At 40.0% G+C, this 14609-nt stretch overlaps 1 non-coding gene across 1 annotated transcript; it reads right to left on the bottom strand.

Annotated features, from left to right (window-relative positions):
* Positions 1-10020: 10020 nt before the first annotated feature.
* Positions 10021-10124, bottom strand: LOC123095257 (small nucleolar RNA R71). Its single transcript, XR_006446156.1, has one exon. It is a non-coding gene; the product is annotated as a small nucleolar RNA R71 (small nucleolar RNA).
* Positions 10125-14609: the final 4485 nt, after the last annotated feature.

Here is a 14609-nt window from a genome sequence, read left to right as displayed (position 1 = left end):
ATAAAAGACTTTTTTGGCCTGTCCTTTGCCTCAAAAGGATTGGGCTACCTTGCTGCACTTTTGTTACTACTATCGTTACTTGCTCGTTACAAATTATCTTGCTATCAAACTACTCCGCTACTTACAATTTTAGCACTTGCAGACATTACCTTGCTGAAAACACTTGTCATTTCCTTCTACTCCTCGTTGACACTCTTACTTATCGAAAAGGCTACAATGATCCCATATACATGAGGGCCATCAAGGCTATTTTCTGGCGCCGTTGCCGTGGAGTGAAGTGATCTTGGTAAGTGGAAATTGGTAAGGAAACATTATTACTACGTGCTGAAATTTATTGTCACTTGCTACTATGGAAAACAATCCTTTGAGGGGTTTGTTCGGGGTATCTTCACCTTGACTGGAACCACAATTAGTTGCCCCTCAACCTACTGCACCTATTAAAAATATTGAATATGAAATTCCTTCAGGCATGGTAGAACCACTGCTAGCTAATCCTTATGCAGGACGAAACCGAACATCCTGATACACACTTAATATATGTGGATGAAATTTATGGATTGTTTAAGCTTGCAGGTTTACCCAGAGATGAAGCTAAGAAGAAGGTTTTCACTTTATCTTTGAAGGGAAAAGCATTGACATGGTATAGGCTATGCGATGATATTGGATCTTGGAATCGATATTGGTTGAAATTGGAATTTCATCAAAAAAATTATCCTATGCATCTAGTTCATCATGATCAAAATTATATTTATAATTTTTGGCCTCGTGAAGGAAAAAGTAACGCTCTGGCTTGGGGGAAGCTTAAGTCAATGTTATATTCATGCTCCAATCATGAGCTCTCGAGAGAAATTATTATTCAGAATTTTATGCTCGGCTTTCTCGTAATGATCAATCCATGCTCGATACTTTTTGTACTGGTTCTTTTATGAAGAAGACTATTGAATTTTGGTGGGATCTTTTAGAAATAATTAAACGCAACTCTGAAGATTGGGAACTCGACGAAGGTAAAGAGTCAGGTATTGAACCTATGTTTGATTGTGTTAAATCTTTTATGAATTCCGATGCTTTTAAAAAGTTTAGCACTAAATATGGACTTGACTCTGAGATAGTAGCTTCCTTTTGGGAATCTTTTGCTACTCATGTTGATCTCCCTAAGGAGAAGTGGTGTAAATATCACCCACCTATTAAAGAAGAAGCTAAAGAACCGATAAAAGCTAAAGAAGAAACTATCATTTACAATGTTGATCCAGTTGTTCCCACTGCTTATTTTGAAAAACCACCTTTCCCCGTTAGGATGAAGGAACATGCTAAAGCTTCAACTATGCTTAACGAAAGTTATGTTAGAACAACCAAACCAACTGAACAAATTAGAGTTGAACCTAGTGTTTCTATGATTAAAGATCTCTTAGTCGATTATATTGGTGGGCATGTTATTTACTTCTGTGATGAAGCTTCTAGAATTGCCAAACCTGATGAAAAGGATAAACATAGACCAATTGTTGGCATGCATGTTGTCTCAGTTAAGATAGGAGATCACTGTTATCATGGGTTATGTGACCTAGGTGCTAGTGTGAGTGCTATTCCTTTTTCCTTATATTAAGAAATTAAGAATGAAACAATACCTGCTGAAATACAAGACATAGATGTCAGTATTAAACTTGCCAATAGAGATACTGTATCACCAATTGGGATTCTTAGAGATGTTGAAGTCTTGTGTGGGAGAAAAATACCCTACTGATTTTCTTGTTCTTGACTCCCCACAAGATGACTTTTGTCCCAATATCTTTGGTAGACCTTTATTGAACACTGTCAATGCCAGAATAGATTGTAAGAAACAAACTGTCGGTGTTAGCTCTGGTGAAGAATCTCATGAATTTAGTTTTTGCAAGTATAGTAGACAACCCCATAAGAAATATTTGCCTAGTAAGGATGAAATTATTGTTCTTGCTTCTATTGCTGTACCTCCTACTGATACTTTAGAAAAATGTTTGTTAGACCATGAAAATGATTTCCATATGCGTGAAAGAAATGAAATAGATAGAATCTTTTTCAAACAAACACCTCTGCTTATTAAAGGTGACCTATGTTTGAATTAAAACAATTGCTAGGCACTTCGAAATATGCTTATCTTGATGAAAAAAGATATATCCTGTTGTTATTAGTGCTAACCTTTCAGAACATGAAGAATAAAGATTGTTGAAAGTTCTAAGGAAGCACAGAGCTACTATCGGATATACTCTTGATGATCTTAAGGGCACTAGTCCCACTCTATGTCAGCACAAGATTAATATGGAACCTGATGCTAAACCCGTTGTTGATCACGGACGAGGTTAAACCCTAAGATGAAAGAAGTGGTAAGAACAGAAATATTGGAACTTCTGGAAGTTGGTATAATCTATCCTATAGATGATAGTAGATGGGTAAGTCCTGTTCATTGTGTCCTCCAGAACGGAGGTATTACTGTTGTCCCTAATGATAAGAATAAGCTCATTCCACAAAGAATTGTCACAGGCTATAGGACAGTAATTGATTATAGAAAATTAAACAAAGGAACTAGAAAAGATCATTACCCTCTGCCTTTTATTGATCAAATGTTAGAAAGATTGTCTAAGCACACACATTTTTTGCTTCCTTGATGGATATTCTGGTTTTTCACAAATACATGTTTCACTACCTAATCAAGAAAAGACCACTTTTACTTGTCCTTTTGGAACTTATGCTTATAGACGTATGCCTTTTGGTTTATGTAATGCATCTGCTACCTTTCAAAAATGTATGACTGCTATATTCTCTGATTTTTGTGAAAAGATTGTTGAGGTTTTCATGGATGACTTTTCCGTTTATGGGAAGTCTTTTGATGATTGTTTAAGCAATCTTGATCGAGTTCGGCAGAGATGTGAACAAAAAAATCTTGTCTTGAATTGAGAGAAGTGCCAATTTATGGTTAACGAAGGTATTGTTTTGGGCCATAAAATTTCTGAAAAAGGCATTGAAGTGGACAAGGCTAAGGTTGATGCAATTGAGAAAATGCCATTTCCTGAAGATATCAAAGGTATTCGTAGTTTCCTTGGTCATGCTGGTTTCTATAGGAGGTTTATCAAAGACTTTTCTAAAATTTCTAGGCCTCTTACAAATCTTTTGCAAAAGGATATTCCCTTTGTGTTTGATGATGATTGCTTGGAAGCCTTTGAAACACTAAAGAAAGCCTTAATAACTGCACCTGTTGTTCAACCACATGATTGGAACTTGCCTTTTGAGATTATGTGTGATGCTAGTGGTTATGCTATTGGTGCCGTTCTAGGGCAAAGAGTTGATAAGAAACTGAATGTTATCCATTATTCTAGTAAAACTCTAGACAGTGCTCAACGAAATTATGGTACTACAGAAAAAGAATTGTTAGCAGTGGTGATTGCTTGTGATAAATTCAAATCTTACATTGTTGATTCTAAAGTGATTGTTCACACCGACCATGCTGCTATAAAATATCTTATGGAAAAGAAAGATGCTAAACCTAGACTCATTAGGTGGGTTCTTCCGCTACAAGAATTTGATTTGCATATCACTTATAGGAAAGGAGCAGAGAACCCCGTAGCTGATAACTTTTCTAGGCTTAAAAATATTCTTGATGACTCACCACCTATTAATCATAGCTTTCCTGATGAACAATTAGCTGCAATAAATGTTTCTAATAGTAGACCTTGGTATGCTGACTATGATAATTATATCTACATACCACGTAGCTTCACATACCAACAGAACAAAAAATTCTTCCATGATTTAAGACATTACTTTTGGGATGACCCACATCTTTATAAAGAAGGAGTAGACGTTGTGTACCTGAGCATGAATAGGAACAAATCCTACGGAAATGTCACTCCGAAGCTTATGGAGGACATCACGCGGGAGACAGAACCGCTCATAAGGTATTGCAATCTGGTTTTTATTGGCCTACTCTCTTCAAGGATGCCCGTAAGTTTGTCTTGTCTTGTGATGAATGTCAAAGAATAGGTAATATCGGTAAGCGTCAAAAAATGCCTATGCATTATTAACTTGCAGTTGAACCATTTGATGTTTGGGGATTTGATTTCATGCGACCTTTTCCTTCCTCTAATGGGTATACTCATATTTTGGTTGCTTTTGATTATGTTACTAAGTGGGTAGAAACTATTCCAACCAGGTAGTGATGATCACAACACCTCTATTAAAATGCTTAAGGAAGTTATTTTCCCAAGGTTTGGAGTCCCTAGATATTTTATGACTGATGGTGGTTCAAACTTTATTCATGGCACTTTCCGTAAAATGCATGCTAAGTATGATGTTAACCATATAATTGCATCACCTTATCATCCTCAGTCTAGTGGTCAAGTTGAACTTAGCAATAGAGAAATAAAACTAATCTTACAAAAGACTATCAATAGGTCTCGGAAGAATTGGTCTAAGAAATTAGATGATGCACTTTGGGCTTATAGAACAACTTACAAAAATCCTACGGTTATGTCTCCATATAAAATGGTTTATGGAAAAGCTTGTCATTTGCCTCTTGAGTTAGAACATAAAGCATATTGGGCAATTAAAGAAATAAATTATGATTTCAAACTTGCTGGTGAAAAGAGGTTATTTGATGTTAGCTCATTAGATGAATGGAGAACCCAGGCTGATGAAAATGCAAACTTATTCAAAGAAAAAGTTAAAAGGTGGCATGACAAAAGAATACAAAAGCATGAGGTCAAAGTTGGAGAATATGTTCTTTTGTACAACTCTCGTTTCATATTCTTTGCAAGAAAACTCCTCTCCAAATGGGAGGGACCCCATGTCATTGAGGAGGTCTATTGATCCGGAGTAATCAAAATAAATAATGCGGAAGGAACTAACCCGAAGGTTGTCAATGGGCAACGAATAAAACACTATATCTTAGGTACTCCCATTAATGTTGAAAGTGATATCATCCAAACTTTGACATCGGAAGAACACATAAAGGAAACCTTCCGGAACACCCCAGAATCTTGAAAAAGGGAGGTACATGATATGGTAAGTTAACGGACTTCAAAAAATCCGCAAACATATTTTTTGTCAGTTTTGGAATATTTAATTTTTTTAGGAAAATAAGAAACTTCCAGGAAAGTGACCCTGGTGTGCCCACCTCGGGTACTTTCTGGACTCGGTTTTTCTTCCGTTCTGCTTGTTCCCCAAGATAAAAAATCTTTATATACCTCCCGAACCTGTTAACCTCCGTGTCATGGAGAAATCTCCTGTTTTCTTTTCTCGCTGTTTTTCTGTCAGATCTGCTGAGCTAGGCATCATGTCTTCTTCTTCTAATTATATGGAAGAGGATGCTTGGTTGATGAAGATCGAGTTGAAGAGGGAAGACCCCGTTGGAGCAGCTAAGGAGGGCAAGTGCAAGGAGGCCACCGGAGATCAAGTGCCGATGGTCAAGCAAGCCTTGCCCACAAATGAGGAAGAGGAAGATATCCTTAAACCCTACTATGCTCATCTTACCCCCACTGAGATTGCAGCCTTGAAGATCATTGAAACGGCTCGTATACAAAATAAGTATCTCACTCATGAAAATATTCTGCATCTGGAGCACATCGCTTCCCTTCGGAGCGTGATCTGAAGATTGGAGAGTCTCTTGGTCCTTAAGGACTGGATCGCTTCTATTTCATCACCACCACCTCCTTCTTCACCACCAAAAGAAAACTGAGTATCAGGTATGGGCACTCCTCTTGGCTTTCACTAAGCTTGGGGGAGGTGCCCTGGTATCGTATCATCTTCACTATCTTTTGCCTTTACTTTTCTTAGTTCGATCCATGGTTATCTTTTTCTATTAGATGAATAAAAGTTTAGTTTGGTCCTTGATTTTAGAGAGTTTGCTTTGTGATCAATCTTGGTAATCATGTGCGAGATATATAATGAAATTTAGTTTGAGTTTTGCCTTCTTTACTTTCTTGTTTCAATAAAAAGAAAAGAAGTAAATGAAAAATATCATATGCTAATCCCATGGTAAGTGATGACATTACACAAGGAAAAGTATAAAGTAGAAATTTTGTTGTAGATTGACAAACATAGCATTGTTCAATGATTCAACTCATGGAAGGTTTAATAAGGGAAGAGAAGATTCACATACAAATACACTATCCTGGAAATCTTTTGTGATTGTGAGCACCCATCAAAATATTATATGCCAAAATTGTTGACTTTGGACAAGGAAGACAACATAATGATGTTTGTTCATATTCACATAGAAGTTATATTGTCATAGATCCTTCAACATGTGGTGCTTGCCCCTATCTTTGCTAGCTAAAACTCCGCACTAAGTAGAGATACTACTTGTGCATCCAAAACCCTTAAACCCAAATCTTGTTTGAGAGTCCACCATACCTACCTATGAATTGAGTAAGATCCTTCAAGTAAGTTGTCATTGGTGGAAAAAGGGAAATAAAAATTGCTTCCAAAAGTGTAAGATCATTTAGTGTAAGGGCAAATTGAGCATTGTACGAACATGTGATGGTGAAGAATAAAAGCGACATACTGCATAATAAAGGTTGCCATCACAAGGGGAAATACAACGTGACATTCTCTTGCACTAAGGGGTTGAGCATACAAACAAAAAGCGCATGGCAACCTCTCCTTCCCTCTGCGAAGGGCCTATCTTTTACTTTCACGTATTTACTTTCATGCAAGAGTCAAAGTTTTCTCTCTACTTCTTTTATTTTTCTCCTTTGGCAAGCATCATGTGGTGAGGAAAGATCTAGGAACATATATCTAGTTGAATATGGGTACAATGAGTTATTATTGTTGACATCACCCTTGTGGTGAATGCATTGGGAGGCGAAACTATAAGCCCCTATCTTTCTATGTGTCCGGTTGAAACGTTTTGCTCATGTGTACGTGGTGAGTGTTAACATTCATAGAAGACTAATTGATGGTTGATTATGTGGACTTGCCTAAAGGCTCTGATACGTGACCCTTCCTGAAAAGATGATGAATTGTAGTTGCAAAGTTGACTAAGAACATAGTTTGTTGGTTTCCAATAGAATTTATGCTTTGTACATCAATGTTGTGATGAATTGTCACTTCTTCATGAGAAGTCTATGATAAAAGTTCTATGATAAAAGTTCTATGTTAAAGTTTGTTGTTGTTATAATAAGTTACATGATGCTGCTATGTACGTATTTTTGTTTTTATCTACACCTCTCTCTCTAAGCATGTGGACAAGTTTTTCGATTTCGGTTTTCGCTTGAGGACAAGCGAGGTCTAATCTTGGGGGAGTTGATACGTCCATTTTGCATCATGTTTTTCTACTGTTATTTAAGTTGTTTTATTGTATAATAATGCTTTTTGGAGTAATTCTAATGCCATTTCTCTCACAATATGCAAGGTATACACAAAGGGGGAGAATTCTGGCAGCTGGAAATCTGTACCTGAAAAAGCTACGTCAAGCTACCTATTCTACACAACTCCAAATGAGCTGAAACTTCATGAGGATTTTTTATGGAGTAAATAAGAATTTTTGAAGTCAATAAGTACCAGAGGGCCCCCACCAGGTGGGCACAACCCACCTGGGCATGCCAGGGAGCCCGGGCGCGCCCTGGTGGGTTGTGCTCAGCAAGGCCCACCTCCGGTGCCCCTCTTATGGTATATAAGTGATAAGCACATTTCATATATATAATTTTGGCATACAAATATACCATTTGTTGAGTTCTGACATTAATTTTTGCTATGAAATACTGAATATTTGAATGACAATCATATAAAGGCATGTTGACTAGTGAATTGTTTCTTTTGCAGAAAAGTGCGAGAAGGCACTATAAACTTCAAGATTCAGTCGATTGCCAAACACGATGAGACTTGGGGCTGGAACGAGAGAGAACGAGGGACCCGAGCAAGAAGAAAAGAAGTATCCAGGGGCAAGCTAATATTGGAGGATCATCTTGAGAAGAAAGAAAGCAGGAGGGCCAAAGTGAAAAAATGGCAGATCACAGGAGGTCAAAATCCCTAGACGCCCTGATTCCCAAATTAGGCCTGGCATCTCATCTCTCTCCCCCGATCCCTTTCTTCTCCACCACCGGCCGCCGCCGCAGCCAGGCAGGCGTGGGGCGCGCCACCGCTCCACCGCGCCTCCACCTTCACCGCGCCCTCCATCCACCAGTACCACCACACCACCAGCAGCCTCCATCCATTTCCGCACCTCGCGCACCTGACCAGACGGGCATTTGGTCCTCCGCGCGAACCAGCACCCCACGCCCTTGCTACTCTTCTTCTTCCCCCGTCCTTCCTGCTGCTCCCCGAACTCCTCTTACTACTACTCCTCCTTCTAAATCCCCTGCCGCATCTCTTCTTCTCTCTTCACCTGCTGCTGTTCATCCCTCACGCCCCTTCTTTAGCTGGCTGCTGCTGCTCTTCACCTTCCCTTTCCCCAACCTGCTGCTACTTCTTCTCTCAACCTCCTGCTCTGCTTCTCCCCATGAACTTGCTGCTACTCCGCTTCTCCCCATGAACCTGCTGCTGCTCTGCTTCCTGATGCCCTTGCTTCATCTCTGAACCCATCTCTGTTGCTGTTCTTCCTCACCAAACTACTGCTGCTCCCAACCCCTTGCTGCTATCTCTCTCTACTGCCCCTGCTACCCTTCTTCTCTGAACCTACCTAATCCTTCTCTCTATCTCTCTCTCTCTCTCTCTCTCTCTCTCTCTCTCTCTCTCTCTCTGAAATACCTGTGCAATTGAGAAGTTTTAGACTTTGTAAGGTTCAGACTTTGTAAAATTCAGAATTGAGATGTGTATGGTGTGTAATGTTCAGATTTGACTAGTGTAAGCATCTTGTTATTTGTTCAGTTTGGTACTGGTATAATATAGTACTTGTTATGTTGGATCTGACTAGTGGAGGCCTTGTTAATTTGAGAGATTATTGATCTATTAGAATTTGCTTCTGCAAATTAGTATTCTGTTAGCATATGAATGTGTTCACCCCTTGTGTGTTTGTTCCTTACTGAAATTTATTCCATTGTCCATGTGTTAGCTCTAGTACATGTTCTATATAAATACATGTGTGTTTGTGGTGTAAACCATCTATATTGAGTCTTATAATCTTGTTTCTCCCATCTCTTACATGTTAGATAGTCATTTCTGTTCACTTCCCTTTTGTCGATAATGTCCGTGTTAGTATTTTAATTTCTCAAGCATTACAAAAATACCAAAAAGATTGTTGAAGATAATCTGAACCTTTCTGTACTTTATTTTGCATTTTCTTTGTCGACGATCTTTGGGAACAACCTTGTTAGTTTAGGTTTTATTTTCTGCATTCATCTCTTAAAATTGTGTTACCTAGATTTAGCCGAGCATAGTCGTCGTCGCCTAGTCCCTGTGGAGAACACGACATCCGTAGTTTGGGGCTTAAAAACCCCGTTATATTACAATTGATCATTTTTGGCGCCATTGCCAGGGACTAGCGTCGAGCGATTGTGTTAGGCTATAGACTAGATTTACTTTAGTTCCTTGTTCAATTCGTCGTGTATTTCATCTTCAGTGTTTTTCTTCTACTTTCCCCCATTGTTGCTTCGGCTTATTAGGATACTAACCTTCTAACTAGTGTTTATGAGTGTGTGTAGGGAAGCATAAATCTTTGCTGGTTGTTCTATAGTTACACTTGGTTAAGATATGGCATTGCTTCGTGATCTTTAGATGCCAAGTAGTCAATGTTATATCACAGGACCGGTTTGGCCAACTATTGAGGCAGAGAATTTTGAGATGAAGACTGGTCTTATTGCTTTGGTTCAACAACAACAACTTGGAGGACTGCCCACTGAGGATACCTATGAGCACTTATACCGAGTCATGGAGTATTCAGGTACAGTCAAGTACCATGGAGTTCCTCAAGATGCTATCAAGTGCATGTTGTTCTCATTCTCTCTCCGGGATGATGCTCGTGCTTGGTATCGATCCTTGCCATCAAGATCATTTAGTTGGAACGAGATATCACAAGCTTTCTTGGATAAATATTTCCCACTACACAAGCAGTCCGCAATTCGAGATGAGATCCTCAGCTTCGTTTAGCGTGAAGGCGAGAGCTTGTATGATGCTTGGGAGAGATACAAGGCTTTATTCAGGAGATGTCCTAACCACGGGCTCGAGAGATGGTTAGAGCTGCAGATATTCTATAGAGGATTGACTTGGGACACTCGAGCTTACGTCGATATGGCAGCGGGCGGAGCTATTACAAACAAGACACTTGATGAAGCTTTTCTGCTGATTGAGAGCATAGCTTTCCACCAACTTCAGTGGTACAATAAGAAGCCCATGTCTGATTCATTGGTTTGCTTGCAACAAATCACTACACCTTAGACATCAATTCTTACACAGAAGACTGAACCTCTATCTCAGTGTGACAAGATTGAGCTTGCATGGATTATCTTTGACGATGATGACACCATTCTAGTTGACACACACGCTATAGATCATATGGATACTAGTGTTGGAGACTCTGTTTTGCATTGTGATGATTCTTCCATTGATGAGCCAGAGCTGCAGTTAGTTGTTTTTGATATTGAGGAGTCACCTTTAGTTGATATTGATCATGTGCTTCTAGAGCCAGATATGGAGAAGTTCACCTTCGATGATGTTAGCCGTATTGCTTCCTCAACACATGAGCCTGAGATGGAGAGCTTCATGGTTAAGTATGGTGAGGTGGATTCAGATGTCAAGGAGTCAAGCTCTATTTCACTTGTTGACATGAATCCGGTGGAAATTTCTACTACCACACCTCACTTGGTATCTTCAATGGAGGTAGTCCTGAAGCTTCTTCCTAACTATCTCAGGTATGATCTCAGCTTTCTCGACAAGATATGCCATATCATGGATACTGCCTATGCACCATGTGACTTGTTGTTGATACATGTTCCTGACTTGCTCAATAGATATACTTATATGATATGGTACTCTATCGATGACTTAGAGGGGATTCTCTCTGTCACTTGTATTGTCTTGGTTGTTGAGTGTTCTTTCAGTTTGATGCTTGTGTACCATTTACTGCGAGTTGACCGAGTTCGAGATGACATTCCCTGGGATCCTGGTGGACTCAGAGCATGGGGGTGAGGAGAAGCAAGGGGGCACACACGAGGAAGGGAGAAGCTGGAGCAGGCATGAGGATAGAGAAGCAAAAGGAGAGGAGCTGCAGTTGGTGAGGTGATCGAGCGAGTGCTACATCATCAAAGCCCGGTGAGCTGTTTCATGACCCATTCCGAGTATATCATCCATTGATACATGCTGAAATCAAATGTTATTTGGGTTGCTTAAGCCATTTCTTAAATGTCGTCCCACTAAATTTTACCTTTGACATATGATGCTTGATGTGAATATGTGAACTGAATCGTGAATGCCTTGTAAACTAGTGATCTACATACTGCTTGTTTTGCTGAAATTAGTGAAAGTTATTAGTTTTGAGTGCTCAAATCCCTAGTACACTAGAAAACTTAATATTTTCTGCTTTTACCTCGATACACCTAGATCATTAAGAGTCAGATGCTGAGTTTGTGCCTAATGTGTTCCCATTGAGAGCAATCACCTAACCACTATGGATTAGTATGCTATGTTCCCTGGATCGGTAGCATGTGAACCAGACATGGAGAAGTGATGATTCCTATTTTTGTGCTTATGCGTTGTTCATTTAAGATAAGTAATAATGAATAAATAAGTCTGACTACCTACAGTAGGATGTCATGTTCCTGGGATCGGTGGCATGTGAAATCGGGTTAGCTTGGGCAGTAATTAATAATAAAATAATGTAATTGTCGAACCAGGTGTATACCATGTTCTCGGGATCGGTGGTATGTTCTTTTGGGGAGACAAACAAAAAAAAACTAAACTAATAATTGGTCGATCCAGGTGTATACCATGTTCTCGGGATCGGTGGTATGTTCCTTTGGTGAGATCGATAAAATATTATCATTGCTTTACTTCTGTAAATAAGTGATTTGATCACAAGTTTATGTTCTTTTTTGTGCTCGGGATCATGCTCTCTTTAGGAACCTTTGGCGCAATCATCATTTGAACTTGTTGATCCACTTTTATCATTGTAAAAGTTTAAAATGATTGAGTCTACTAGTAACCTATTGCTTTGTAGCACTCTTGACCATTGATTTGCACTAGTTAAGTCCAAAGCATGCATTGTTTAGAGATCTACTTCACTTGGCATTCTCTAGTCAGCTCATTGTTCAGTGTCTAGCTCTTGTCATATGCCTTTACTTGAGGACAAGTAAAGATTTAAGTGTGGGGGAACTTGATAAGCACATTTCATATATATAATTTTGGCATACAAATATATCATTTGTTGAGTTCTGACATTAATTTTTGCTATGAAATACTGAATATTTGAATGATAATCATATAAGAGCATGTTGACTAGTGAATTGTTTCTTTTGCAGAAAAGTGCGAGAAGGCACTATAAACTTCAAGACTCAGTCGATTGCCAAACGCGATGAGACTTGGGGCTGGAACGAGAGAACGAGGGACCCGAGCGAGAAGAAAAGAAGTATCCAGGGGCAAGCTAATGTTGGAGGATCATCTTGAGAAGAAAGGAAGCAGGAGGGCCAAAGTGAAAAAATGGTAGACCATAGGAGGCCAAAATCCCTAGACGCCCTGATTCCCAAATTAGGCCTGGCATCTCATCTCTCTCCCCCGATCCCTTTCTTCTCCACCACCGGCCGCCGCCGCAGCCAGGCCGGCGTGGGGCGCAACACCGCTCCACCGCGCCTCCACCTTCACCGCGCCCTCCATCCACCAGCACCACCACACCACCAGCAGCCTCCATCCATTTCCGCACCTCGCACACCTGACCAGACGGACATCTGGTCCTCCGCACGAACCAGCACCCCACGCCCTTGCTACTCTTCTTCTTCCCCCGTCCTTCCTGCTGCTCCCCCAACTCCTCTTACTACTACTACTCCTTCTAAATCCCCTGCCGCATCTCTTCTTCTCTCTTCACCTACTGCTGCTCATCCCTCACACCCCTTCTCTAGCTGGCTACTGCTGCTCTTCACCTTCCCTTGCCCCAACCTGCTGCTACTTCTTCTCTCAACCTCCTGCTCCGCTTCTCCCCATGAACTTGCTGCTGCTCCGCTTCTCCCCATGAACCTGCTGCTGCTCTGCTTCCTGATGCCCTTGCTTCATCTCTAAACCCATCTCTGTTGCTGTTCTTCCTCACCAAACTGCTGCTGCTCCCAACCCCTTGCTGCTATCTCTCTCTACTGCCCCTGCTACCCTTCTTCTCTGAACCTACCTACTCCTTCTCTCTCTCTCTCTCTGAAATACCTGTGCAATTGAGATGTTTGAGACTTTGTAAGGTTCAGACTTTGTAAAATTCAGAATTGATATGTGTATGGTGTGTAATGTTCAGATTTGACTAGTGTAAGCATCTTGTTATTTGTTCAGTTTGGTACTGGTATAATATAGTACTTGTTATGTTGGATCTGACTAGTGGAGGCCTTGTTAATTTGAGAGATTATTGATCTATTAGAATTTGCTTCTGCAAATTAGTATTCTGTTAGCATATGAATGTGTTCATCCCTTGTGTGTTTGTTCCTTACTGAAATTTATTCCATTGTCCATGTGTTAGCTCTAGTACATGTGCTATATAAAAACATGTGTGTTTGTGGTGTAAACCATCTATATTGAGTCTTATAATCTTGTTTCTCCCATCTCTTACATGTTAGATAGTCATTAGTGTTCACTTCCCTTTTGTCGATAATGTCTGTGTTAGTATTTTAATTTCTCAAGCATTACGAAAATACCAAAAAGATTGTTGAAGATAATCTGAACCTTTATGTACTTTATTTTGCATTTTCTTTGTCGATGATCTTTGGGAACGACCTTGTTAGTTTAGGTTTTATTTTCTCCAATCGTCTCTTAAAATTGTGTTACCTAGATTTAGCCGAGCATAGTCGTCGTCGCCTAGTCCCTGTGGAGAACACGACATCCGTAGTTTGGGGCGTAAAACCCCGTTATATTACAATTGATCATTTTTGGCACCGTTGCCGGGGACTAGCGTCGAGCGATTGTGTTAGGCTATAGACTAGATTTACTTTAGTTCCTTGTTCAATTCGTCGTGTATTTCATCTTCAGTGTTTTTCTTCTACTTTCCCCCATTGTTGCTTCGGCTTATTGGGATACTAACCTTCTGACTAGTGTTTATGAGTGTGTGTAGGGAATCATAAATCTTTGCTAGTTGTTCTATAGTTACACTTGGTTAAAATATGGCATTGCTTCGTGATCTTTGGATGCCAAGTAGTCAATGTTATATCACAGGACCGGTTTGGCCAACTATTGAGGCAGAGAATTTTGAGATGAAGCCTGGTCTTATTGCTTTGGTTCAACAACAACAATTTGGAGGACTGCCCACTGAGGATACCTATGAGCACTTATACCGAGTCATGGAGTATTCAGGTACAGTCAAGTACCATGGAGTTCCTCAAGATGCTATCAAGTGCATGCTGTTCTCATTCTCTCTCCGGGATGATGCTCGTGCTTGGTATCGATCCTTGCCATCAAGATCATTCAGTTGGAATGAGATATCACAAGCTTTCTTGGATAAATATTTCCCACTACACAAGTAGTCCGCA

This window comes from Triticum aestivum, chromosome 4B (genome assembly GCF_018294505.1).
Source record: "Triticum aestivum cultivar Chinese Spring chromosome 4B, IWGSC CS RefSeq v2.1, whole genome shotgun sequence".
In the NCBI taxonomy this organism is placed as follows: Eukaryota; Viridiplantae; Streptophyta; class Magnoliopsida; order Poales; family Poaceae; genus Triticum; species Triticum aestivum.
Note: the sequence above shows the minus strand (reverse complement) of the source record. Positions and strands in the feature narration are given on the sequence as shown.